This window comes from Pezoporus occidentalis, unplaced genomic scaffold (assembly GCF_034315485.1).
Source record: "Pezoporus occidentalis ecotype Australia unplaced genomic scaffold, CSIRO_AGI_Poc_V1 ctg263, whole genome shotgun sequence".
In the NCBI taxonomy this organism is placed as follows: domain Eukaryota; kingdom Metazoa; phylum Chordata; class Aves; order Psittaciformes; family Psittacidae; genus Pezoporus; species Pezoporus occidentalis.
This window is the reverse complement of record NW_026914534.1, coordinates 662,718-683,552: the sequence shown is the minus strand read 5'-3', so window position 1 is coordinate 683,552 and position 20,835 is coordinate 662,718. Positions and strand designations below refer to the sequence as shown.

At 41.2% G+C, this 20,835-nt stretch overlaps 1 protein-coding gene across 3 annotated transcripts in view; it reads right to left on the bottom strand.

Annotated features, from left to right (window-relative positions):
• The window catches only part of ATF7IP (activating transcription factor 7 interacting protein), a 104,840-nt gene that overhangs the window by 69,846 nt on the left and 14,159 nt on the right, over positions 1–20,835 (bottom strand). Inside the window, exon 1 of one of the 3 annotated variants that reach the window (XR_009965891.1) lies at positions 17,934–18,409. The exons of the other annotated variants lie outside the window; for them this stretch is intronic. The gene's annotated coding sequence lies outside the window, so the exon portion shown is untranslated. Of the gene's footprint in view, positions 1–17,933; positions 18,410–20,835 lie in introns of those variants that run through there. 3 annotated transcript variants of the gene reach the window in all.

The following is a 20,835-nucleotide window of genomic DNA, read 5'->3' as shown; positions in this document are numbered from 1 at the left end:
ACAAGGAAGAAATTCTTTCCTGTTAGGGTGGTGAGGCACTGGAATGGGTTGCCCAGGAAGTTGTGAATGCTCCATCCCTTGCAGTGTTCAAGGCCAGGTTGGACAGAGCCTTGGGTGCCATGGTTTAGTGGGAGGTGTCCCTGCCCATGGCAGGGGGTTTGGAACTAGATGATCTTAAGGTCCTTTCCAACCCTAACTATTCTATGATTCTAATTCTACATGAATACCTCTTTCGCTAGTTTGAGTCAGGTGTCCTGTCTCTGCTTCCTCCCAGCTCCCCCTACTCCCTGGCACAGCATAAGACTTAGAAAGTCCTAGGTCAAAGTAAACATTACTAGCAACAACTAAAAACACTGGTGTTATCAGCATTGTTCCCAGGCTGAAAGTCAAAAACACAGCACTGCACCAGCTGCTAAGAAGGAGAAAAATGACTGCTGCTGCTGAACCCAAGACAGTATCCACCCCATGTTGTTCCATACCATTCATGTCATGCTCAGGTCCCATATACCATCACTCGTCTCATATATTACGCATCCACACACACAAAGAGAGAGATATCATTCCTTAGTGCATGGACCAATTCCTATAAAGCTGCTGAGTTCACCTGGTCCATGATCTTGGGCTCCAACTCTTGTAACAGTCTTTCAGAGCAGAAGAGATGGCGTGCAGTGCTGGACTGTTGCCTGCTGATGGCACTGTGGAACTCATCTGGTCACTGCTGAGCTCCTCTGGTTTCATCATTCTTTGTTGGGATGATGGTCAGAAGGAAGTCAGGGCCAGTCGCTGGTGAACTGAAGACATCTAGGTGGTAGGCTATAAACGTGCTACATAGCAGGCAACAGCATACAGTTGAGTTCACTGGCTGTTTTCCCTTAAAATCAAATCCCCTTGAGGTACACATGGGACTTCCCCATCATCTCGCATTACCCACCCACTATATGTGCGTCCCTGAGCAAAAACAATCCCATGAGTGGCTTTGACTTTACCTGAAGCAGGAATAACTCAGACTGTCTTCCCCAGCAAATTCTTTATGTGCACCACAGGAGCTTTATCCCCTTCTACGGTATGTAAAAGTTCTGACTGGGCTGGGCCAGCCCTGTTGGCAGATCCTCTGGTGTTGACCAACGAGGTGGCTTTTGGTAAGTGTGTATCCCAATGTTTGAAAGTCCCACCACCCATTGCTCTCAGTGTAATTTTTAACTGCCCATTGTACCGTTTGATTTTCCCAGAGGCTGGTGCATGGTCGGGGATGTGATATACCCACTCAATGCCATGCTCTTTGGCCCAAGTGTCTATAAGGTTCTTCCAGAAATGAGTCCCATTGTCTGACTCATTTCTCTCTGGGGTGCAGTGTCACCACAAAATCTGTTCCTCAAGGCCCAGGATAGTGTTCTGGGCAGTGGTGTGGGGCACAGCCTATGTTTCCAGCCATCTGGTGGTTGCTTCCACCATGGTAAGCACATGGCACTTACCTTGGCAGGTTGGTGGGAGTGTGATATAGTCAATCTGCCAGGGCTCCCCATATTTGTACTTCAGCCATCGTCCTCCATATCAAAGAGGCTTTAAATGATTGGCTTGCTTAACTGCAGCACCTATTTCACAGTTGTGAATAAGCTGGGCAATAGAGTCCGTTGTTAGGTCCACCCCTCAATCACGAGCCCATCTATATGTTGCATCTCTGCCCTGATGGCCTGAGGTGTCATGGGCCCACTGGGCCAAAAATAATTCACCCTTATGCTGCCAATCAAATACCATCTGAGCCACTTCAATCTTAGCAGCTTTATCCACGTGTTGGTTGTTCTGGTGTTCCTCAGTGGCCCGACTCTTGGGTACATGAGCACCTACATGGTGTACCTTCACCACCAGGTTCTGCACCCAGGCAGTGATATCTTGCTACAGTGCAGCAGTGAGATGGGTTTATCTTTGCGTTGCCAGTTGCTCTGCTTCCATTGCTGCAACCACCCCCACAGGGCATTTGCCACCATCCATGAGTCAATATAGAGATAAAGTACTGGCCACTTTTCTCCTTCAGCAATGTCCAAGGCCAGCTGGATGGCTTTCACCTCGGCAAACTGACTCAATTCACTCTCTCCTTTAGCAGTTTCTGCAACTTGTTGTAGGGGATTCCAAACAGCTGCCTTCCGTCTCTGATGCCTTCCCACAATACAGCAGGACCCATCAGCAAACAAGGCATATTGCTTTTCACTTTCTGACAGTTTATTATATGGTGGGGCCTGTTCAGCACAAATCACCTCCTCCTCTGGTGACATTCCAAAATCTTTGCCCTCTGGCCAGTCCATGATAACTTCTGGAATTCTTGGACGACTGGGATTTCCTATTCAAGCTCGCTGTGTAATTAGTGCAGCCCACTTACTCCATGTAGCATCAGTTGCATGATGTGTAGAGGAGACCCTGCCTTTGGACATCAAGCCCAGCACAGGCAACCTGGGTGCCAGGAGGAGCTGTGCTTCAGTGCCAATCACTTCTGAAGCAGCTCGAACCCCTTCATAGGCTGCCAGTATCTCTTTTTCAGTTGGGTTACAGGGAGCCTCAGATCCTCTGTATCCTCAAGTCCAGAGGCCGAAGGGTCGACCTCAATTCTCCCCTGGAGCTTTCTGCCAGAGGCTCCAGGTAGGACTATTCTCCCCGGTTGCGGTGTAGAGTACATGTTTTACATGTGGCCGGGCCCTGACTGCTCCAAGGGCTACTGCATGAACTACCTCGCGTTTAATTTGCTCAAAGGCTTGTTGCTGCTCAAGGCCCCATTTAAATCATTCTTCTTCCAGGTCACATGATAGAGAGGGCTTACAATCAAACTTGGGATCCCAAATTTGGGATGTGCATTCTCCGAAACCCCACTGCACCCAAGAAAGCTTGCGTTTCTTTCTTATTAGTTGGTGGAGGTATTTCTGTTATCTTGTTGATCACATCTGTGGGGATCTGGCAATGTTCATCTTGCCATTTTATTCCCCAAAAATGGAATCTCCTGTGCAGGTCCCTTGACTTTATCCCGTTTTATGGCAAAACCGGCTTTTAGCAGGATTTGGATTATTTTCCTCCCTTTCTCAAAAACTTCTTCCATTGTATCACCCCACACGATAATGTCATCAATGTACTGCAAGTGTTCTGGAGCTTGCCCCTGTTCCTGTGCAGTCTGATCAGTCCATGGCACATGGTAGGGCTCTGTTTCCACCCCTGGGGCAGTTGGTACCAAGTGTACTGGATGCCCCTCCAAGTAAAAGCGAACTGTGGTCTGCACTCTGCTCCCAAAGGAATTGAGAAAAATGCATTGGCAATATCAGTCGTGGCATACCACTTGGCTGCCTTTGACTCCAGTTCATACTGAAGTTCTAGCACGTCTGGTACGGCAGCACTCAATGGCGGTCTGACTTAATTCAGGCGATGATAGTCTACTGTTAGTCTCCACTCTTCACTAGATTTTTACACTGGCCATATGGGGTTATTAAAGGGTGATCAGGTCCTACTGATTGCTCCGTGGCTCTCCAGTCTACGGATGACCTTATGGATGGGAATCAAGAGTCTCGGTTGGCACGATACTGCCACCATTGCACTGTTGTGGTCACAACTGGCACTTCTTGTTCTTCAACCTTCAGCAATCCCACAACAGAAGGATCCTCTTCTTCTTCCTCTTATTCACATAATAATAACTCCTGATCAGATGCTGTCCTGTGTAGTAAGTGCGTTGTTTCTTCATCTTTCTTCACTATACAGGTTGCTTTTCGTGCCTCTTTTTTGCTTTCCCCCTTGCGTACAGGGGCAACCAATATTGGCACGACTGGCTCCTCTGGTTTAGCTGCACTGATTATCACTGTGGTTGGAGTGGCTGCAGTATCTGTTGTCAGGGTTGGTGGAGCCACAGTGCTTGGGGTTTGAGTAGCACCAGCAGCTGTGCTGTCTGTTGCTGTCAGGGTTTGGGTAGCTGCTGTACTTGTCACTGGGGCTGGTGTAGCTGCTGTCCTTGGAACTGGATTAGCTGTGTTGTCTGTTGTACTCAAGAGTTTGCGTAGCTGCTGTACTTGTCACTGAGGCTGGTGTAGCTGCTGGGCTTGGAGCTGGTGTAGCTGTGCTGTCGCAGTCGGAGTTTGAGTAGCTGCTGTACTTGTTGCTGGGGTTGGTATAGTTGCTATACTTGGAGTAGCTGCGTTATCTGTTGTAGTCAGTCTGAGTAGCTGCTGCACCTGTCACTAGGGTTGGTGTAGCTGCTGTATTTGGAGTTGGAGTAGCTGTGTTGTTTGTTGCATTGCCATCAGATCCAGAGACATTTTTTTTCCCTTTGAAGGTGCTGGATAGTGTTGAACAGGGCTCTGTATGGACAGGCCAAGCCCCAGCACGTTGCCAATGATTTGTCCCTCTCTGGTATGACCACACCTCATTTAAGTGTTTTACTAATTTTTCTGGATTTTGCATGTGTTCAGTGCAGAAGTTCCAAAGCACTGGAGGGGCCCACTGGCCTAGATACTTGCCCATACTATCCCACACACCCTGCCACTCACGACTGTCCAGCCTTGGGGAAAATCTCTTGGTCCTCCTATATCATCATTTAACCTCAGACAAGGCCCATACCCGAATTTGCTTAACTTTCGAGATCAGACGAAATGGTCATGGTAAAACACACCCTGTATGTGTGCCAATATGGTGATCCCCATCACAATCAGCAGGTCTCAAGGGTACCCAAAGGCCATCCGAAACCTTCAGAACTCTCAAATGATGCTGTAAATAGTCTGTTGGTAGGGGCTGGGAAGGTAAAGGAATGTCTCTTTCATAGGTTGACCACCCGAGGATGGGAAAAAAGATGTGTAATTGCTAAACACTTCTATTATATACCTGCCAAGGTATAGAGGTGATGACCAAACTGGGAACGCAAGTCAGGCCAGTTTCATGATCAACCAATCTATTGTATTACAAGTCATTACCATAAAGTACAGTGAAACAAGAACCTTAGCCCAAGCCCCCCAGCTGATAAACACTAAAACAGCAAATACCAGCTGTAAGTAAGGTACGACATGCTAGAACTCCAAGATCAACAGCAACAACTTTGAGAGCCAATAAATCAGCATTGTGACGAGTGACTATTAATATGAAACAATGAATGCTTATGACAAATAGTCAGATCTGTATTTATCTCAACCCTTTGTGCCCCACGTTGGGCCCCATAAAGAACTGTCATGGATTAAGCCCAGCCAGCAACCAAGAACACAGAGCCGCTCGCTCACTCCCTCTCTTCCTCCCCCTGCTTCTGGAGGGATGGGGAGGAGAATCAAAAGAATGTAACTCCCACGGGTTGAGATAAGAACACTCCAGTAGCCAAGGTATAACACAAACCACTACTGCTACCACCAGTAATAATAACGATAAGGGAAATAATAAGAGAAGAGAATACAAATGCTCACCACCCGACAACTGATACCCAGCCTGACCCAAGGAGTGATGTAGCCCTTCTGGCTAACTGCCCCCAGTTTATAGACTGGGTATGACGTGCTGTGGTATGGAATACCTCTCTGGCTAGTTTGGGTCAGGTGTCCTGTCTCTGCTTCCTCCCAGCTTCCCCTACTCCCTGGCAGAGCACGAGACTTAGAAAGTCCTTGGTCAGAGTAAACATTACTTAGCAACAACTAAAACCATCAGTGTTATCCATGTTGTTCCCACGCTGAAAGTCAAAACCACAGCACTGCACCAGCTACTAAGACTGAGAAAAATGACTGCTACTGCTGAACCCAGGACACCATGGAACTTTACTAAGCAGGCTCCTGAAAAGGCCAAAGTCTGCTCTCTTGAAGTGCAGGCCAGTGAGCTTGCTGCATGCTCTTCTCACTGTCCTGAAGATCTTGAACTTGACCATCTCATGATCACTAATTCACAAGGGGCCTCCTAGACACCTCTTCTTTGTTCACTGGAGATCCTTTGTTACAGTCAGTGTGTTCAGCCTATGACTAGAGTACCAGATTCTAAACCATGAGATCTAAAACTAGCCATCAGAGTTCTTTCTCAACTGAGATGCAACTGGGCTGACATTGCTGGCATGACACAGCTCTGGTTCACTTTGAAACTGTGAAAGATGATTGAAGTTGATAGGAAAAGTGAGAAATGCTCTTTAGAGCTTCTTATTCCATCTCAGAATCCTGTTAGTCACTGCCTTACTGCCTTAGCAGCTTCCAAAGACCCAAATAACTATTTCAGTCAGCTTAAGTTCTTGCATCTTCTCATTATTATCCAGTCGAGAACTTAAAAAACAGGGTCTGCCAGCACCTCTTGGAAGATATTCCTTAAAAAGGCTGAAAAAAATCCTGCTCTGTCTGAAGCCTTTAGAGGGCCTGAGACTTCCCCAAGAAGAAAAGAAATAAAATCTATGTGACTAAATATAAGAAAAGACAAAATCTGGTTTGCTTCTCCATTTGTGGCTTTGTGTTCTGCACTGTATTTGAAAAAGCTGAAGAAATGAAAAGAGAGACAGACCTAAGAGAGAAAGCATTTCAAATGAAGTTAGACTTGAAAACAGAAGGGTGTTTATTCAGTCAGACTAAACGACAGAGTGAGGAAAAAACACCTCATATTACTCCACAACTTCCACACATTTATAGATCTTTCTCATTGTTATTCTACATGAACATAGCATTCTGTAAAGCCAACATAGTAAGAATACTTTCCAAATTCAATACAAGAGATTAGACTTCAACCCCCTTCAAACCAAAAACTCTGAAAACAAAAATTAGGTAATACCCTCGGAAGCAAAAAATTAATTTTTCTCTGTCTTTGTAAAAAACACTCTTTCCTCAAAACTATAAAATAATTCTGTTCTACAGTTATTGCTCATATTTACAGGATTGTTGACAGTGAAGTAAAGGATCAATATGCCTTTTTGCAGTGACAAATCCTACACCCATATTCCTCAGTTCCTCATTTCCACCCTATGCTATTTCTACTGTGTTGGCAAAACAGTTCGTAAAACACTGCGCAGTGAGCAATGGAACCAGTTTCCCTTCAAGCAGCCCTTCAGACCAGTCCTTCTATCCAGCTCCTTGCTTTACCAACATCATGAAGAGGATGGCAAAGGCTAGGACCAAATAGCTAAAACCAGGAAGGTACAAGGGCTGCTTAAGCAGGTTGATGTAAAAATGTTGAAATCACAGCTCTGATTATTTCCAACTCATTTTCAATCTACTTAAGCCACAGCTATTGGTGGCTTATGTACTTTACCACCACATGATGGGGAGTTTGTGCGCAGTGTGTGTCTACCTGTATGTGAAATTCCTCAAGCTATGCTGTTTACATGTGTTTCTATCATGTATGACTACATACTCAGAACTGCGAACTCAAGTTCTCCCTCCCTCTACACACAGCTATGCACCCTCCTTTCCCCATGCTCACTAGCAAATAAAAAAAAAAAACAAAACAAAAACAAAAACAAGAAACCAAACGAAAAATATCCATTCCCAAAAAATCCCCAAAGCTCAACAATCAAACAAAACCAAACCCCAAATCACCACACTTTTAGCTCATTAGAGCAATTTCATTGCCATAGAGATGTCTGAGCTGTTCAACATTATGAGATACTTAGTTATAAACCAAAAACAGCAAAAGATTTGTCTTCAAGTGTCACTGTAAACCAGAAAAATACTAAAGGGTATTCTGTAAAAGGAACTATTTTGTTCATCAGACTTCTTTCCTTTCTAGAAGTCCGAATTCCCAGAAAGATAATCAATAACCAATCAAATCATAGAGGCAGTTTCACCAAAAATTGAATTAAAATGCTCAGATTCTTCCACTATAGGCTGTTCTGGCCACTGCTCTCTACTTTTGAAGGTCTGGCTTTTCAGCTGCTCTGTTCAAGATTTCTTCAAATGTGAGGTTCCATAGGAGGGGCTTTAATTTCTCACAAAGATCTGCTTAGTTCAATCTTTCAGATTATTCAGGCAGTGAAGGTGAGATGAAACAGACAGCATACATACCGAATTCAGGTCTGAGTAGTTTCTGATACATTCTACCAATATCTGTCAGTCTGAAGGAGTGTGTGAAAATTTACACAAGGTCCAGGCACAGTGAAGGCCTCAGGCCTGGAGATTCTAAAGTCTCCATACTGCAAGAGCAGAACTTACTAGCAAAGATACACCAGTCTGTAAAAGCAGAGAAGCACAAAATGTAAAAAAAGGAGAGAACAAAACAGAGGTCTTCATGACAAGAATGTAATAGCAACAAATTCTCTATGCCTTGCTGGACAACTGGAGTTTCAGTGCAATGTATGCCTGTTTGCTGGCAGGACAACACACATGTATCCCTATGGATAAATATTACTTTAGCAGAAAAAGTCATCAAATTACTCTTCCTCATAATCACATGGAATTGCAGGGGGTATGGGTGTTACCACAAAAGTCAGTTTTGCAAAGGTGAATGCTTGCCAGCAGTGGCTGTATGTTCAACATACCCATGCATATTCACAGCTTTTGGAGTAAACTACTTACATATTAATGAGATTTCCAGGAGCTAATTATAATATCTGCATTCTAATTACATATACGCTTTCTTGCTGAGTGTGTGTCTCTGGTGCTCATCGATTGTCTTCCTCACTATGTTTACTGAATGAACTCAGTGCTTGTGCATGCTCCCAAGGTCCTAATGCTGAGTCAGCAGTTGGTATGTCCTTGCTTTTGTTCTGTTCCAGTCTCGCTCCTCATTGGGAACCACTCTGCTAGCCATCTTGAAGGCTAGCATCCTTGGTCTTATTTACTGTCTCCTTAGTTATCAGTCCCACGATGTTCCTTCCCGTGTCAGCCAAACATTCCTTTCTCTGTGTTTGCAAGTTAGAACAGTTTGCTCTATTCTACTATGTGACTTTAAAGCCACACACACTATCGTTAGTTTAAACCTATAATTTAAGCCTACATGGGGACAACCCCCAAATAAAACTTTGGGATTACTCTAATGATCATTTTCTAGCCACAGTACCTGTGTGCTTGTGTATGTGTGTATGCATATGCACAATGACAAATCACGAGGACGTGGCATTATCTTTAGCACAACATAGTGTGACCTGGAGAGTAAAGTGCAAGACTGATGCTGAAGATGATCTTGTTTCTGTTTCAGTTCCACTACTGATCAGCAACTTTGCCCTGTCAAATCAGCATTATCACCTGCCCTTTTCTTGAGTGAAAAGTGAGATTCAGGGATGAGTCTTTCTCTGTAAAATCTACTGTCAGAAGTCAGGAATTGTGATAAAGTGTTCCACAAGAGTCTTGCCTCTTGCATTTTCTTAGGAAAAAAGCTTCAGCCTGTCAGCAGGTACTGAGAGGAGACTCAGTAACACATGTAAGTAAATACAAAGGTAAATAAATTTATTTTAAAAGACAACTTTTATCTAGTTTATGCTTTAAGAAGACAATACATTTCAAGTTCACAATGGATATGGAACACATTTCATAACCTTAAAATCTATACCACACAAAATCATTGCTTTTTAAGTAAAATAAAGAATGGGAGAAAGATTTTAGTAGATCTGAAAATACATACAATTTTGGAACAAACCCACCTACAAAGCTTGTCTTGTAAGAGAGAAAAGGTAAGATTAGATGAATGACAAATTATAAATTCCTAAGAGCTGGCATCATTTTCTGTGAAGCTTAACATTGAATCTGAGTATCTTTGGATCAATTCTTGATCCATTATAACACAGTGTAGGGCATATTTTACTAAGGGACTTCCCTATTCAGAATGTTATTCTGATACTGAATTCATTTTGAAGAGTGAAAGTTTTGATTAATAAATTCACTGCTTCTAAGAATATTCCACAAGTTACAAGTTCATTCTAAATGCCACTGTTTGTGTCACCTTTTTTTCACAAGGATATTGAAATAAACATGACAAAAAGCCCCAAATAACCAAAGCAAAAATAACTATTTCAGTGCTTCAGCATCTTTGCTGAGGATCAGAATGCTTCTCCTATGAAAAGTTTCAAAAAAAGATAAATCAAAAAAAATTCAGACACTGCTTCTTGAATTCATCTGTTGTACCAAATCATTCAAATTTATGAGAGCACGGAACAGAAAGTGGTGTATCTTGATGGGGAAAAACAGATTGACTTGTGCTCCATTATCCAAACACGTGCATCTTAGTTTAAGCAAAGTACAATGCCATGCTTTACCTGAAGAGTTCTGAAGTGCTCAGACCTTCCAACTTTAAGGACAACAGGATACAGAGGTTACAATAAACTGTGGTAAATGTGAAAGTTCAAGGAACTTTGGAACACACAGGATTAAGATTCAGTAGCCCAAGCACAGGCAACTAGTACTGTTTTTGATGCTCTGGAATCTGCATAAAGCTAGCACACAAGATGTAGAGAAGACCAGCACCCTTCTGGAAACACAGCTGAGATGCAAGTCACATCCTAGAGCATCTAAAATGGCTCTACATGACCGTGCTTGTGAAGTGGATCCTATCCTTGAAAGCTAACTCATGCTAAACTCCAGAAGTGTAGGAAGCTCACAGCAAACACCTCCTTCGTGTCTCCAAGCTACTAACAAATGGTCTGGCTGCTGCAGAGGAAGTCTCTTGGGTACCACCTAAGGCATATAATAAAACTAGTATTTTGCGGTACACTTTTAAGGGAATCAAACTCCTAAAATGTCATTTTCTTCATATGTTTAATACATCAAAAGCAAAGATCAATTCAAAGTGATCCTTGCGCTTCACAAAAGGGCACAGATTCCATGGTCTGTAACTAGCTCAGTAACAGTTACAAATTAATGAAAATTCCACACTGTACATAAAAGAAGGCTTATCTGACCTCTGAAAATGGCTGAGGTAAAGAGCTCTTGAGTGAATTGGTATCTTTTCTAGATTGATTTTTTTTTTTCTTCACTCAAATAAGAAGCCTGGCCAAGCTTTGCAGAGAAGCAACTAATAACAAACATGGATTCTCGTATGCAAAGCTCACCATTACAGTTTTGTTCCATCTAATTTAAAATGCTGATACTCAGAAGAGCTTAGAGAAAGATTCAGAAGAGCTTATAGAAAGATTCTGTATTAAAATCTTGCAAGTATCAAGGTCCCCCACCTTTCCAAAACAGAGTTAAGAGAAATTTCATTATGTTTCTAATGGACATTAAGAGAGTTAATAATTTCACCTCCTGAAGACCTTGAGCAGCCACTTATCTAGAATACTGTACTCTCAACTATGTATTTCCAATTATATAAAACATGTTTAACCTGATGATTGTTCTCCCAAACAAGTGATTTGATGCACAGTAGTGAAGAGATTTATGAAATAAAACACCTGCTTGACAGGCAGCAGAAAATAAGCTACATCTTTTAATCTTTTGTAAAATACATAACATTGTCGTGTTCTCCCAGAACACAGGAGTCTTAAATAGGAAGACTGAAACCCAGCTATAAGTTACCCTCAGTCTGAAAATGCTTTATTATCAAAACCTCTCTATTCCATGGAACTCAACTTTACTGCAAATCAAGAAGCAATTGAGAAAGCTATAAAGCTTAGAATGTATCTGTTTAATTTGGTGTCCAAAAAAACGTTCTCACTCCCACAAATGGTACCCAGATGCAAAAGCTTAGTGAAATCTCTTGACATCATATTCAGACTACAGTATGTTTGTATGCAAGTCTCTGACTAGTCAAATGGCACAGTATAATGCAGAAGTCTCCTGGGAAACTGATGATGCCATTTTATGCATTTGGACCTTCATGGTTAGAGATACCCTATAATTTAAGAATTGCACATGGTTGCTGGGGTTTTGGGTAAAGTTAGTCCACTTATGCTAAATTTTCAAAGCAATGTGCTCCACATCTTGATATACTACTATTGTGAGTTCAGGTTCACAGTGCCCACAGATTTCAGTACTTGTGCAGACACTCTGTCTGGATCAGCCTTCTCGATGATGGTGACAGTGGTGTTGGACACCCAAATGGTTTCTTCTCAAAACCCAAACAATTTTAAGTACTGATCACCAAAGTGTTTCCACATTCCTCTACGGAAGGTCAGCCACAACCAGGGACTAGTGAGTGAGTGATACATGCTGCTTTCATTAACAGACTTGAGATTTAGAAAACAAAAAGCAAAGCACCAAATGCAAAACACTAAAATAACATCTAAACCAAAAAGTAAACTGTGCTGAGAGAACAAAAGCTAGTCAGATTTTGCATACAAGCAAAAGAACACTGTAGCTACTAAGGGGTAAATAATGTTAACTTTTCCCAGATCAAGTATCAGCCAGTTTATCAGGTTTGCATTCATTAAAGTGCATTATTTATTCTGTAGTCTGTTGTTCCAATATCCTTGTTAAATGAAAGCTAGTTCTTTGTTAGAAACAGTAACTCCTCTTTAGAGGATGGAAGCAAAGCCTTCCCCCTAAAAGAAGCTCACGTCCTATACTGAGTTACAAATAATCACAGCATGTCCAAACCAATAGTCTGCATCATCTACTTCAAGTGGCACTAAAGCTACATTTTAGCATTTTTACTTTGATATGATAGCTGGATTTTCTATACCAAGTGAACAGGTTTGGGTTTGGTTTTGCAATGCCTCTTCTCCATTATCGAGTTCACTGATCATTTCCTAGTCTGAAGAATACAAGCTACTTACAAAATTTGTCTTATGCTGTCAAGCAATGCTTCCTGGAACACACATGCAGCTCTTTTGCTAGCATGCATACTAGATTTATCCCAGCCAATGAAAGAAAGCAGACGCAATTCTACAGTTTTCTCACTTTGAGAACTAGCTCATGAGACATCAGTTTCATTCTCCCTGCTGCTGTGAAGTATGTAATACTTGCTATCAAGACAGTTCAGCACAAAATCCTGGGCTGCAACACATTCAGAATTCTCCGTCCATCACATCTTACAACAGCAAATCCATGTGTGACAGATATTCATAATTTCCCCTTCTTGGTCCCATAATGAAACTAAGTGCATGCACTAGAAATTGCTGATGCTCTACCTCAATCAGAGCTGGAAAACTTCATAACTGTTTTCAGTAACATACTCATTGTTTGCAGCACCAATTAGCAGATCTTTCCCTAGTAAACTTCAGTTCTATTCAGAACAGCTAAACAAGGCTTTCACCCTTCTTTCTGTGAGGCTGCTGATGAAGAACACAAAGGACCTTTTCCCCTCTCACCCCAACACACACACATACATATTTCAGGCCTATATCACAATACCACTGATAGCTATACTTGTCACTGATCATAGTGCCACTGAAGTTCTAGAACAAGGCAATACAAAAGTTGTACTATTTACAGCTTTAAATATTGTTCTTTTCCTTAAAAACCAACAAAACAAAACAAAAACAAACAAAAACCCCACAGAAAACCCCAAACAAACAAAACAAAAAAACCCAACCCAAACCACAAACAAAGCAGATTTAAGTGCAAAAGGAAAGTATCACATAAGGTGAAATTTTAGGGCAGGTCTAACCACAAAGTAATAGAAAGATCCACAACAGAAGAGAAATACAATTGTAAATAAAAAAATATAAAAATCACTGACTACACAAAGATAACATTTTACCCAGTACGACTAAATATTATTAGGTATTTTACTTTTTTTGACTCCAACTTGACTCTATAACTGTTCCACTTAACAGTTTTGCTGCATGGAGATTAAGCCTTGCCTACTCTCCTCTCAGAAAAGAGGGGATGGGAGGAAACAGCAAAAGTATCCAGAATCACTGCAATTATGTCTGGTCAATAATACCAAACGCCTAGAATTAAGGAAGACTTTGTAAAGCATGACAACAAAAGAACCATTTCTAGTCTCATCAGACCATTAAAAGGCTTTAACTGTTCATCTGCTGAAACCAGAAAGGCACTTCCTTGGCTAATACAAAATTGGCTAACTTTCTTGACCTCATAATCTAAATATCTTATCTGGCTAAGAGCCACAAGATGACATGGTCCAGAAGACCTAGACGACTTTTGTGGGGTCTCACCACATCAGTATAAGGCTGGGCATGGTTTGGATTAATACGTAAGAAGCTCCAAGCCAAACTAGTGATAAAGGTCCCCACTAGGTAACTGTCCCCACTAGGTAACTGTATCCCATAATCAGAGATACAGATTACATGGAAGACTTAATTCCAGCATTATTCCATGTAACCCAGCTGCAGAGTTGACAGACGGCAAGTAATACATCAGCTGTTCCAAATCCATATACCATCTAAGTGCAACAGGTTGGCCATTCTTTTACTTTGAAGCCTGTCTTCAAATCAAGATGAGATGTCTTTCTGTAAAGGCAAAACATACAGAAAATTCACTCCTTGCTTTTAAAAATATTAGCTGGTCTGCCTCCAGCTTCCCCCACCCTGACTGGAGAGCCTATCTGAGTAGTCATTTCTGCTTTCCAAAGGAACACAGAATCCTAGAATGGTTAGGGTTGGAAAGGATCTTAAGATCATCCAGTTCCACTCCCCCTGCCATGTGCAGGGATGTCTCACACAAGACCATTTCGTCCAAGGTTCTCTCCAATGTGACCTTGAGCACTGCCAGGGACAGAGCACTGACCACTTCTTTGGACAACCTGTTTCAGTGCCTCACTACCCTCACAGTAAAGAGCTTCTTCTTTATATCTAACCTGAACATACCCTGCTTATCCCTTGGTCCTGTTGCTACAGTACCTGATCAAGAGTCCCTCTCCAGTATCTTTGTAGGCCCCCTTCAGATACTGGAAGGCTGTTATGAGGTCTCCCCATGCAGCTTCAACAGAATTACTGCTTTATTTATTTATTTATTATTTTACTTTTTATTTTTTTTCTTTTAAAACTCAAGACTGGGCTGCATAAGCAAAACCAGCCTGTCCATCAAAGGAAATGATTACTCCACTCTGGTGCCTGTGAAGCTACAGATGAAATATGGTACATCCACTTCCAGGACTCGGGTCCAGTGGAGAGCCACCAAGACAGTTAAGGGCTGGAGAACATGACAGATGAACTGAAATTACTGAACTGAATTTGCTAAGTGAGGAGAACTAATTGCTCTCTTTAACAACCTACTTGGCATTCATAGAGAAGACAAAGCCATACTATTTTCAGAGATGCACAGCACACTGACAAGCTTTGCAGCAAAGTAAATTCCAGAGCGATACAGAGAGAAGTTCTTCACCACAAAGTTTATTTAGAGTGGTTGTGGAATCTCCACACTTGCCAATTTTTGAACCTCACCTTGACAAACCTTGGAGCAACCTAGTCCAATTTTGAAGTTACCATCCTTTGAAGAAGTCAGAGTAGATGACCTCTGTAAGTCCCTTCCTACCTAACTTACTGGTTTAACTTCTACATTATTTTAAATAATTTTAAATTATTTTAAATCATTTTGTTCTTGAGCCAGACTAATTTTTGTGCCTTTTCCCAGACACCTTCCTAATTTTTCAGTATCGTAAAAAAACGTTATGGACAACAGGGCTGTAACCTGTGCTAAAACAGAATCCACATTATCAGTATAGCCCAGGCAGATTAGTAGGAGTGAAGCATATGATATCATTACTCTTTCTCTGCATTCAAGAATTTCAACCCCTCTACATTAACTTTTTATTTGGGACCTTTTTTTGTCTCCATCATCCCTACTTAATTCCAGGGTTGGGGTTCCTGGTAAGCAGATATATTCTATATATTCTATAGCATTCTATATATTCTATAGCATTTCAAATATAAGGTATTTACACCAAGCACCCTTGTTCGAAACCAAGTAACATTAAGATTTTATTTAATAAAGTCTTACTTCTGTTAAACCAGATCAGCATTAATTCTAATAATATTCTTTTACATTTACTGACTTCCTCAGGTGCCCCTCCATTATTTATCCCCAAGACTGATGAGAGAATAAATAGCTATTTGGGTCATCCTACTTGACGTTTCTTAAGTAAGCCTTCGAGGTCTTCTGGAATTCACAATGTATTTCCCTTATAGGGAAAGACACCTCAGAAAATAAATATTCTCAGCCAATTCTTTCAGAACTCTTGGGTGCAAATTACAAAGACCTGTTCATAGCCTTTGTTAAGAAAGGTCTATCATGCACTCTTTAGTATCTTCCTTGTAACTTCTAGATTTTAAGTACCGAAATCACCTGCAAGATATTATAACATAGTCTCACTTTATTTAAAAAAAAAATCCAAAACTTCTCTTTCACTTTGAATCATGTTATTGTTAAAAATTGAGAAATTCTTTTTAAGAGTAATACAGGTGACTAGTCATGGTTTTCTCTCAGCAACATTTTTTTCATCACTTTTCTAATTTTCATGCCTTTCCTACTCTTCCTTGTACTTACACTTTACAAAAAAGGAGGAAGGGGTCCTGAACTGCTTCATTCACTCTGCAATGAAAGCAAGACAGATTCTAATCCATAAAGGCAGAATTTGCCCTTTATGGACCAGCTTTATATAGTTTTTAATGGTGATTTCTAATGTCATTTATTTGGGGAAAATCTAACATAAATATATATATATATATTTAAATAGTTTCTCACACACACACTCCCCCACATAACATTTTTGTAGTTTTTTTACTCTGGACATGTATATAGACCAAACTTCTAAATGAAAAGCAGAACTGTATCCTGTATTAAATCTTAAGTTACTACTAAAACAAACTTAATAAAGGTACCAAAATAAATTAGATAATTACAAAAAAGACTCACTTGGCCCAAGTTGGTGGCATGCAGAATTTTACTCTGCCATATCAGTACTTAAGTATACCTTTATTATCATTAAATTTTAAATTTCCCCTCCCCAATACAACCAGTAATAGTTCTCTTTCCTGCTCTACTTACATCTTTTCTGTTAGCCTTAATTCACAGTCCATTTCAGAATGGCTTCAACACTTTCAGACCCTACTACTGCCATTTTAAACATAAATAATCTGTTTATTTTGCTCATCTACCTTTTTAGCTTTATTCTCTTTGATTAATCTATTTTTTCCTTCAACCAGGCAAGGCCCACCTACTGCCAGTTTCACATGCCTACCTTGAGCTGCTGCCTGCCTTTTAAGTAACCATTTCCTTGAACTGTTCATGCATCTCGAATTATCTCTCTGTCTCTAGCTCAGAGACTTCTCAGATCCAGCCACTTTCTTTTACCATCTCCCCCATCCTGTCAAAATTTTGATTTGTAAAACAAAAACAACTCACCCATGTTTGTGCAGAATTAGCACATCTGCCTCATGCAGTCATTTCATGCACTACATGCATAGCCACAATGCAGTATATTATGTAATTAGCAATACTGTAATTTAAAATTTGCTGCTTTAAGGCAAGTTTATCGTCTTCTGAGGGGGGAGATGCGACAAAAGCCATATTCTGATCCGTTTCCCTATTTACAAATACACCTTTTCAATCTTACATAAATGCACTTGAGAATGCGCATTTCTGCTAAAAGACACATGGCCAACAGTTCAACGTCCAATAATTAACAGCTTTCCCATCTCAAAAAGAAGAGAATTCAAACTACAATCAAATGATGATGTTTCTTCATAACACCATGATGCCAAAAAGAACACCAGTGGTGGATTCAACCTTCTTAACTCGGTACCCTTATCAGGGATAAGTTCACAGTACTGCTAAGCATCAACTGGTGTCACTATAGAGACAGTAACAGTAACAAACGAGTACAGGTTTGGGTTTGAACCAAACAAACACAGTGTCATTAGCAGCAAAAATTACATACTCATATTTCTACTCATATTTCTGATACTTCTAAAGTGATCAGTTTTACTGAAGTAAACAATAACTATTAATGTTCCTCTTAACAACAGCAACCCCAAAACAATTACAGCAAGAACAAACAACTTCCAGGCCCCCCAGAAAACACATATTTGAATTTATTTCATGGCATTATGCCAAAGTGGGGATGGACACCTCAGTGGAAAAATAACTTCAAAGGCCTCTAAAATATTAATGCAGAACACAAGTTGCTTCTCTTACCTGGTGAGAAGGTGTCACGTGCAAAATGAGCTTCCTCCTGTGAGTAAGCCACTGACATGTAGCTCATTTGCATAAGTATCACAAGCTACAAGTAGACTTCCAGGTCGGCCATCTTGATACTAAGATCTTGTTTTGTTTACATAACAGCATGAGTACTATTTTTTAGCCAGCCTGAGCTATGCTGTCGTACATCTCTGCTAGTAGCCTGCATCTGCTTGTTAAAGCCTGCTGGAACTCCCACTTCTCCACACAAGTGGCTGAAGGTGCCAGGAGTGCCCCTGCAGCTCACTGAGCATGCCACAGCCTCCAAGGAAACGCTGCAACTGCAAGTGCCTCCAGTCGGACTCTTTGTACTGCCTTCTGTGCTGCCAACTATTAGCACTGCAGCAACTATGTGCAGTGAAGTACCTCCCACATACCACACAGTAGTACCAACAAGCATAAATTTATTACAGCACAGCATAGCACAAGACAGCACACTACAAAGGAAAGAAAGAAGAAAGCTTGAATTTCCTCACAGGATTTTCACTTACTAGCAATCTAATTATTTTGTGCATCTTTTCATTTTCATCAGCATGACTCTAACAGTCCAGAAACCAGAGTGCTCCTGCAATCCACACACAGAAGTCCATGACACATGTTAGGTGCTGCCGATGCGCAGCCAGACTGCAGTTACAGCTAGCTGGCGCCAGTGAAAATTTACATAAAGGGGCCTCATTTCAGGAATCAATTGCAGCAGAATATTGCTAAGCAAAACCTCTCCCTGCCAGACTACTACGGGTTCTAGAATACACCGTAATAGTTACTTGCTTACTAATAATCCAGATCCGGGCCAGAAGTCAGCTGCTGCTCTTACTGTTCATACAAGCGAAAATTAAAGAGTCTCTGCAAAAGAAATTCCACTTTGAAGCCTGTTCCTAGTAGGATGTGTTACTGCACTAGTCACAGCAATTTTGGTGAGCCCTCTGTAGTAATGGAAATAGCATTAAAAAACGGGTATGTGCGATGCTCAGCAACCAGCTTTTCTTAAACTGATACTTCCATTATTTTGCAACTTACCAATAACCAATACCAGCTACAGGTAAACTAGACCCATTTTTAATCTAACGCTGATGGGTAACATGTATGGCCATTTAATTTGCTGCTTCCCCTTCACATTCATTTATTTTCTTCGTTAGATGAAACAAAGCAAAAAATCAGGGCCATGGACTTCTACCTTCTTTAGGTAAAAGGTACAGTGCCAAGTAGAGGCAGGAGCTTGGATTTCAGCCTCACTCTGATGTCAAATAGGTAATTTCTTCATTCTAATTTTTTCCAGTCAGAGTCCAAATACATTAACAAATATACTTACACGTTATAAATACATATGTTCGTATGATATGTTAATGTACTTACAGAAATTACCTAAGTGCTTAGTCTCAAAAAACAACAAAACCTAGGCTTTGCTTACTATTACGTGTGCATATGTAAAGGATGAATCATTCACCAGTACCTTTTTCACCTCATTTGCTGCCTTATAAGAAATTTTTACAACATGCAACAAATCAGTGCAAATAAATGTACTAGTTATTATACTAATTGTAAACATGAATTTGTGAAACCTTGAATAAAATCGCATTAAAGCCACAGAAATGTCTGACATCTAGCAAAACACTGCTGCAGCTGCAGCTTGGCACCATTTAGCGGTAAGTGATGGGAGACTGATGCCTGTAGGCTCCTGCAAGGCAAACACAGGGCCTCAGGACCATAAGCGCCTGCTTTTCACCACAGGCCTCTTCTAGTTCTCTACACTGTTCTCTTCAGAATGCCAAGTGTCAAGCCTATACATAGTCAAATCATACCTCCCCTTTTCCCACTGTGAGTGAAATTTGCTGTAAGGCTGGTTCTAGGTTATTTGAATATAACAGAATTTGCTCGTCTGTAATGTCAAAAAGATACTGATTTTTTGTCTGAAAGTATTTAAAAATTGATCCTCAGCTGTTGTATCCAAAAGCCTAAAGTGATGTTTAAGGGAAAAACAATTATTTTCCCAGAATGACTGTCACATTAAAATGACAACCATTAAGTCTACAACTGCTCTGGTATTGCATACATTGCGTCACATGTATCTTTTATTTAGTTTCAGGCAGATGCGTGTTATGTTAGCACATTTAACCACTGTGCAGAATACATCTTCCAGTGATGCTGTTGTCATTTACAGAATGAAACATCAGATGAACAGCCTCTGAGCTTAAAAATGAAGGGCACCAATGCTGCTTTAAAAGCAGCAGACAAAACCCCCACCAAAAAAAAAACAACACTGTGTTTCCTACATAAAGGCATACCTCCTCCCCACCTCCACACCCTTGTGCACAAATACCAGAATAACAATATGATTTCTCAACACAGAAAAACGGATACTGCAAAATAAGAGCCTTTCACGTGGATCATGTTCCATCCTCGGCTCCATTCCTCTCAGGAAAGTCCAGGCCAGAGCTTCCAGATACCCCCACGAGCGAGCTCTCCATCTGCCGTCTTAACCAGAGGGCTTGCTAAGCCGCACACAGCTGCAGCTGCCCAGCTCACCCTGAGGACTAGCACAGGGATCACTTCAGCTGCGGTTATGGGGTATTTGGATGGGGGGGTAAGGGGGGGTGGTGGTTTTGTAGTGGTGTTTTTGTGGGGGGTAGGTGGTGTAGTTGGTTTTGTAGTGGTGTTTTTGGGGGGGGGTAGGTGGTGTAGTTAGAGTCTTCAGAAGGTAGAATAAGCAGTAGCATACTCCCATTAAATTCCCAGTAACTGTCATTACATACAATGTCTTCCTGCCTACCCCATTTGAGCATTGTGTCAGTGCTTTGCCTTCTCCAATCCAGGGAACAGGACTCTTACGCCAACACATGCACAATTTTTTAGTCTTTCATCA